The sequence below is a fragment of the Tachyglossus aculeatus genome, chromosome X4 (assembly GCF_015852505.1).
Source record: "Tachyglossus aculeatus isolate mTacAcu1 chromosome X4, mTacAcu1.pri, whole genome shotgun sequence".
NCBI lineage: Eukaryota > Metazoa > Chordata > Mammalia > Monotremata > Tachyglossidae > Tachyglossus > Tachyglossus aculeatus.
This window is the reverse complement of record NC_052098.1, coordinates 27,553,927-27,562,601: the sequence shown is the minus strand read 5'-3', so window position 1 is coordinate 27,562,601 and position 8,675 is coordinate 27,553,927.

The window sequence follows — 8,675 nt, the reverse complement described above, 5'->3', positions numbered from 1 at the left end:
GTAATAAGAACGGGAATAGATGCAAGATAATCAGATCGGACATAGTCCCTGTCTCATATAGGGCTCACAGTCTAAGTAGAAGGGAGAGCAGGTATTGAATCCCCATTTTACAGATAAGGAAAGCAAGACACAGAGAAGTTGTGACCTGCCCAACGTCACACAGCAGACAAGTGGCAGGGCCATGATTAGAACCCAGGTCCTCTGACTCCTAGTCCTGCACTCTTTCCATGAGGCCATGCTGCTTCCCTGCTTTTTTCCTCAAAAAAACCCTTTGAGGTTTTTTTTAATGGTATTTGTTAAGTGCTTACTAGGTGTAGATACAAGTTAATTAGTTCAGATGCAGTCCCTGTCCCTCATGGGGCTTGAAATAATAATAATAATAACTGTGATATTTGTTAAGGACTTACAAGTGCTGGGAAAGTAGGAGAGAGAACAGGTATTTAATCCCAATTTTACAGTTGAGGAAACTGAGGCACAGATAAATTAAGTGACTTGTCCAAGGTCACCCAGAAAGCAATTGGCAGAGCAATTGGCAGAGCTGGGATTAGAAACCAGGTACTCTGACTCATTCATTCAATTGTATTTATTGAGCGCTTACTGTGTGCAGAGCACTGTACTAAGCGACTCCCAGGCCCATGCTCTTCTCACTAGGCCACACTGCTTCCCCACTGCTTTGGTTCATTTCTCTCTGCATCGCATTTTGTTCTTCTAACAGCATCCTACTCACTGCACCTTGTTTTAATCTCTCTTACTGCAGACCTCTTGCTTATACCCTCCCTTTTGCCTGGAGCTCCTTCAAAGCCTGAAATCTGCTGGGGGTTAAGGGGCGGGAATTGAAATATAAAGTTCAGGCCACACTATTGTCTTTGGGGGGAATATAATAAAAGATGAGCATAAAGACCCAGTGGAATGGCTGCTGGCAACAGCAAGGAAGCAAGGGTGATTGTCTTGAGGTCAATAGATTGTGGATAGCAAATACAGGGTGAAAGGGTAAGAATGGATGGAGATTGTCTTAAATAAAGAAGAGCAGAAGACAATCAACCTCAACAAACAAGGGGACAGGAACACAGGGACCATAGAGCAACTTGAAAGAAGCAAGCAGAGTAGTAAACATGGAGAGAGGAAGATGTTTGATAAGAGGGAAAACCTGACCATAAAGAGGGGACCCCAAACATGACCCTTGATCATAAAGATGATGGCTGATGACTGGAGGGTGGCTTGAGAGATGACACTGCCCAGACCCTATGAGAAAGGGGATGGGGAACATGAAATTATACCAACCACCTCCTCTTATGATCAACATGCTAAAACCTCCAGCAGACATGTTGGAGGTAAAGCCACCCACCCTGAGGGTAGAACCGGAGAGAAGCCTGGAATCTTGGAGTGGGTGAAAGGGGCCTTTTCCACTGTGATCTTTCCTCTTTGGGTCAGAGACCTCTTGACTGCTTTGGATCAGATTCTCAGGTGGGTGGTCACCTGTACCTAGTAAATCATATTGCTTTGGACATTCTGACTTGTTGGTTCATTCTTAAAGCCACATTTATGTTGAGCCAGGGGGTTGTGGCTTTTGTTGGGAGTTCTCCTACAGGGACCATGACACAATGTCGAACAAGGGTGGTTGTCGGCAACAAAAACCCATTTCCTCCAGGAGGCCTTCCTTGATTAATCTCATCTCCACACCTTATCCTCTCTGCCCAGTGGGAAAGCAGCACAGCCTAGTGGATAGAACATGGGCCTAGATGTCAGAAGGTCCTGGGTGCTAATCTCAGCTCCCCATTTGTCTGCTGTGTGACCTTGGGCAAGTCACTTAACTTCCCTGTAACTTAGTTACCATATTCATAAAATGGGGATGAAGACTGTGAGCCCAGTGTGGAACAGGGACTGTGTCCAACCAAATTACTTTGTATCTACCCCAGGTTTAGTACAGTGCCTGGCACATAGTAAACCCTTAAAAAATACCATGATGATGATTATTATTATTACTGTCATCACAGCACTTCCACAACACCTAACCACTTGAGTGCTTCACCTCCCCTGCACTCCATAACACTTACGTACATATTTTTAAATTCTGTTGCTTCTCCCTCCCTGCAACTTATTTTATTGTAGTACTTACTGTGTCCAACCCAGAACACATGTGCACAAATGGTTTGTTCTGATGTCCAAGCATATTGTATCCAAGCAGGCTCACTGTCTCAAAAGGACGTTCCCTAATTCTCTAACAGCATTCTAGCCAAAATGGGTTATGAAAATGTGTGTTATGTGTACAGATTGATTGTCTAGCTGAAATCAGTTAAATGCCTGCACAGGTTCTTCAGAGAAAAGGATGGACTGCGGGGAAAAGAGACAAACTTGCAGGTAAAAGACACCAAGAGAACACAGGCCTAGTTTTTGTACTTTCTCCAGCATTTTTTGCACTGTAAAGAGAGGGGAGAAGGAAGTAAGGAGGAAGGAATGAAATGAATTCAGGTGCCAGACATTTTGTGTGCAGTTTTTCAGATTCAACAGAGCCTCTCTCAATGCTAAAAATGATCTCCAAATTTCATCTTGGTTGTGGAACAATAAGGTAAAACAAATTTGAGCCACTCTTTAAGAATAATTTATCTAAAAATGCAAAATAGGAATTGTGTCAAATGGATGGCAGGTTTAGGACTATCTGATTATTGCATGAAAGCCTTCAGTGGGTCACTTTCAGAACGGGGGCTTCCAGTTTGCCCACTTTTCATATCTATGGTAAAATTCCCTGTGATCAAAAATGACAGTCTCCTGAAATTTGAGAAGAGAGCAGAATTGGCTGTTGCTGACATATAAGTAAATTCACAGAAGGCAATATCAGATTCTCAGCAGTCCTTTTGTGGTAGAAATAAGAGTTGAAAACAGCTTTACAAACAACATGAGAAATCTCTAAACAAGATAGCCATGTTATCACACAGAAAATTTTCAAAAATAAGCCACTGTTCCATTTTGAATATTACTGCCTGTTCTTATTTACAACAGAAATAAACGTAATCCTACAGTGGTCTAATACCAAGGCAGTGTGTTTCATGCAGCCATAAACACAAGAAGAGGGAAATGCCTTTCAGAAATCAACAGAACACTATGTCTTTGAATGTACCTCCAATGTGTGCTTTGTCATCATCAATGAATATTTCCTGAGTTCTCACAAGGCAAAGGGCTCTGAAATTAGAACATAAAAGAGACATTTCTTGACTTTTAGGAAATTGAATTCTTAAAGAGAGAAGGTTGATATTGAGGATTCTTCTAAGAGGATGTTCTGGTTGTTGTTTTTTCTTTCTCTCTATTGTCAAACTGGGTATTTTGAATTAGTGAGCAACCACATCTCACTTCCACTTTCTCAGGTAAATCTTCCAAGAAAAGGTGAGATTTTGGGGTGGTTTTTGACATCAGGAAGGAGAAATGAAGCTTGGCCTAGATGGGCAAGAACATTGTTTTATAATGTGCTTGGGAGTCACTAGTATTAGCAGATGCAGAACCACATAAAGGTGAATGGAGACAACTACTCATATGTTTCAAGGAAAGAAATCCACCTTTGTCTGAAATTTATGGATAACTCAAACAAAAATGATTTGATTATCTGATGCCCTGGATTATTCCCTAATTACCCAGATTATTGCCTCACTTTTTTTGCCAGGAAAAAGGGGAAAGAAAATCAATTTTTCTGGGTTAATTGAAGCAATGTATGTGGGTGGAGAGAAGGAACAGAAGTAGATGAGCGAGGGGGTGTGGGTTATGTTAACTACTACAGCATTGGAAGTGCAGCACTGTAATTATTTTCTTCTAAGATTCTACATGGTTTTGCTATCTGCTTGCTTTGTTTTGAAATGTTATTTTGTAGGGCCTTTGGGGCAGGAACTATATATTTAGTCTTGATGAAGAGAACTATAGGAAGTAAGTGGAGGGTTTTAAGAAGGCAGTGAATCAATAGAATCCAAATGTCAAGTAGGAATGTTGTTTTTAGGAGTGGAAGTGTGGGCTGATTGATGGGGGAGGGACTAGAGATAAGTGAGCTGCTGAAGTTACAGTAGTCCAGAAGAACAACCCTGAGTTAAGAGGGCTAATGCTGAGACAGTCGAAAGGAAGGAACAGCTTCGAGGGTTTCTGTGGGATTGAAGGGGCAGCACAGAATGTGGCGACAGATTGAAAGTGGGAAGAGAAAATGAGTAAGGAATTGAAGGCAACACCTAGATCTCAGCTTCAGAAACAGATGGAAACACGGCACTTCCCACAGGGAGCAGGAAGCCGGGCAGAAGGGAGGGTTTTGAGGTAGAGATTGCACTCTCAGAGTGTTGCTTTTTAACAAAAAGCAGTGTAGCCCTCTGCAGCTTGCACAGATGAGCTAAGCAGATCACACCCTCCCTGTAAATTATTCTTGGTCACCACCAGGGTAGTAATGAATCACTCATCCAGCACACACATCTAACAAACAGCTTTGCCGATCTGCACCCCTCAACCAGTATTCCAATTTCTTAATAATGAAACTAAATTGCTTTCCAAAAACTACTGTAAAGAAAACAGTGTGAGCATGCAGTCTCTAAGTTTTTCAGGCAAAGAGCCAATGACCCTCCTTGTCTTCATCTCTGCTGAGATATCTGCAACTTTGGCAGCATTTTAGTGGCGATTAACAGATGATGTATCCTAAGAATCAGAAAGGTCTTTCTGTGAGCTCCAAAGAGCTTAACAAGCATAATACTGCTGTCTTCATGCTTTCATGAAGAGATTCCTACTTCAGTATATTGAACCATTTCCTACTGGGGCCAGATCCTTATCTCAAAATGATTTTGCAAGCTGTTTACTTCCGAAAGGTATTATTCCCCATGGCGTGTTTCTCATAGGGTTACCATCCTTTGATGACCTCTTCTTGGGCTTTTGGCAGCTATCTTTTTCTCAGGAGGGTTTTATACTGGGCAATAGCCATAGAGGACCATGAGTAATGAGAGAGAATACCTTCGTGGGCTTTCTGTCTGTTGGGGAAGAGTCATTATTTCCACCACCCAATTCTGGCTTTATGAGCCCCTGCTCCCCTTGGGTCTCCTCTAAATGGGTTCTGAAAAAACTCAAAGTACCACCAAAAGGGGCAATCCTTGGGGGATTTTTTGGCTCGAACTTGATCGCTCAGGACTCTTAAAACCTGGCTCACATCCCATAATCTTCAGCTGCTTACTCCCCCCATAACTGTGCTGTGGGTGACCTCCTCCCACACTACTACTAGTCCAGTTGCTCCCAGAGCTTACTAGACTTAGGGGGTTGAGTGACCCTCATAGTTCCTGGAGTCAGGGGACTGGCAGAAACAGCTACTGCCATGACCTATGTTGGGTACCTGACAGTGACTTACTTGCATTTCAAATGAAATGACTCCCTTTCAAATGAATGTTTTCTTGTCAAACTCATAAATGCATTTTGCATAAGACTGACCCATCTTTATTTCACCAGAATTTCCTTTTGCAATTAGGTCGCAGGTCCTCCAAGTCAGCTGTTCTGCCATGGCAGCCCTCTGAGTTCTGCGTTGCTGTCATCCTGAGGCCATGGCCATTTTGCAGTCACTCCTGCTGCTGAAACACATCTTCAAGGATTCTCACCTTTATCAGTGTCTTTTTGTAACCCCAAAGCCAACCAAGAGGAAGAAGGCCCAGAAGGAGAAACGGCAGAAGTGAGTCAAGGTAGCAACGTCAGTAGCAAAGGTGGGGGGTGGGGAGGGACAGTTGTCACCAACCTCTGGGCCTCAATAGACATAAAGAAACTTATTCCCCTCCTCCCTGGCCTTTAAATGATCTCGTCCATCTCAAACATCCTCATTTGCTATAAATCTGCCCTCTCCTCCTCCCAGCAAAAATGCTTATTGACTCGCATGCCATTGCCCACAACAGCTCTTTCAGACTTTTAACTCCCTCCTCAAATGCCCTGTTCTCCCTGCCCCATCCCCATCTCTCTCTTCTGATGACCTGGTCATCTATTTCATCTCCCCTGCTCATCTCCAGACCCACCCTTCTCCTGTCCCCTCTTTGACTCTCCCATCTTTCCCAGAAATATCTGAAGGAGAAATCACCTGCCCCCCTCAAAGTCTACCCCTTCTACCTGCGCCTCTGACCCCATCCCCTTGCACCTCATTAAAACACTCGGCCTCTCCCTGACTGCCATCTTCAATTGCTCCCTCACCAATGGCTCCTTCTGATGGTTTCAAAAACTTACATAAAACTCTTATCCTAAAAAACACCTCCCTTGATCTCATTACACCCTCCAGTTATCAACCAATCCTATTCCTTCCTTTCCTTTCCAAATTCCTTGAGTGGGTTGTCTATACCTGCTGCCTCCACTTTCTTTCCTCTAACTCTCTCCTCAACCCCTTTCAATCTGGCTTCTGTCCCCTTAACTCCATTGAAACTGCCCTCTGTAAGGTCACCAATGACCTCCTTCTTGCCCAATCCAACGATTTGTACTCCATATCCTTATAGTAATAATAATAATAATGTTGGTATTTGTTAAGCACTTACTATGTGCAAAGCACTGTTCTAAGTGCTGGGGTAGATACAAGGTAATCAGGTTGTCCCACGTGGGGCTCACAGTCTTCATCTCCATTTTACAGATGAGGGAACTGAGGCCCAGAGAAGTTAAGTGACTTGCCCAAAGTCAAACAGCTAAGTTGATCTTGATCCTGGCTCAAATCCTGAGCCAGGATTTGAACCCATGACCTCTGACTCCAAAGCCTATCCTTCTTTACCTTTCAGTTGTCTTTGACACTGCAGACCACTCCCTTCTCCTGGAAACGCTATCTAACATTGACACCTTGAAGGTTTGGATAACCCTGTTCGATACATTCATTGTACTGCCAGCTCCAATTCGAAACATGTAAACTGAGGGTCAGTACCAAATTCAGCACCTTATGTGGTTTCAGTGACCTGAACAACTTTTAAGGTTCTATTTATTCACTCAGTCAGTCATTCAGTCATTCAGTAGTATTAATTGGGTACCTTATGTGTAGAGATCTTATCTGTAGTGATTCAAATTTAACCAAAAAAATATGGAGCTTGGGGGGAGGGAGGGGACTGTGGGAAAGGGGAAGAGTAGACCATGTTCAGGGGGTGAAAAAGCCACTAAGAACAGGGAAGGGGAAAGGGAGATAAGATTGGGTGCTACAGTATAATTTTCAAGTACTTATAGGACTAGACTACGTCGGGGCTTATTCTGTAGAAGACCTAACTAACTGCATGTAAGTCTATGGAAAAACCTACCCTGTGATACAACCACTCAGGGTGCAGTCACATTTTTGACGAAAGGAACAAAACTCAGCAGCACTGTGGGGTATGCCTCTACTAGATGTTTGTCCTTGCAGTCCGGTAATGATTTGATCAGTGAGATGCTAGTATTTAGACCTTGGAGTGCATACATATTATCTTTCTTTAATTTGGGAGGTGAAAAATAGTGTAGAAATGTGCATAAGGATTGTGGGTTTAACACGTATAAACTAGTTTTTCCCTTCATAAATCTAAATGAAGTACATGATATAAAACAGACACTCTGTCTTTTATTTGGAGACAAACTTTTTAATCAGTCACATAGATATTTACCCAAGTGTTCCCAATATCAAGTGGCTAAAGCCCACCAAATATTTTACCAAAGAAAATATTTTTTACTGGAAATGTTCGTGCAAGGCAATTCAAGAGAAAGTAATAAACATGAAAGCGATTCACATATATATATATAAATCCTGGAACAAAGTTCACCTTACGAATACATTCCTCTTAACTCATACCTTTAGTGCCTCAACCAAGAAAAAGGAAGTGGAGTGCATAATTATCTTTCATTTCAAAAATGATGACAGTTTTCCCCTGGAGCAGGTGTGGCTGGAAAGTCCCATGCTTGACCCATGGTCCCTGTCACTCTGTGCACTCGAAGAAGCCTGGTATGAATGTTGTGAGGTGGAGTCCTACAGTATAAGGTAACTTTTCTTGTCTCCATTTTCTTTCTGAAATAATACCTGTAATGTAGTCATCTGAGCTTGACCATGGATCAAGTTATAAAGTAGACTCTTAAGTAGGGGTGTACAGCTACTTGTAACCACAAAAGTCAAGTGACAGTCTAACAAGAAAAATTGAATAATCTAGATATTAGTAGTAGTACAAGTGGTATTTATTGAGAGCCAGTGCTTGGAACACTACTGAAAGGCATTGTGGTCTAGTTGAAAGTATATCAGCTGCTGTTGAATGGTTGGACTTGGGGTATTTATCAGATTATATGAAGTGAGGAGGAGGAGGAGGGAAGACAATGGCAAGAGGCAGTAGAGAATGGGGAGAGGATATGCAACTAATTCCAATTCTGCCACTGGCCTGCTCTGCGACCTTGGATAAATCACTTAATCTCTCTGTGTTTCAGATTTGTCATCTGCAAAATGTAAGATTAAGACTCTGTGGACCCATGGCTGGTCTGGTCATTGAGTAAATACCTACAGTCTGTTCAGCCACTCTTCTTCCTCCCACTACCTCTAGTTCCTACCACCTCAACCTGATTTCCCCCAGACCTACTTCCTCTCCCCACTCCCTGCTGTCTCTTGCCATGGTCTTCCTTCCTCCTCCTTACATCATATAACCTAATAAGTACCCCTGGTCCACCCATACAACAAAAACTGGAGCCGGGTTGATGAAGACCTCCCCTTCCACCAA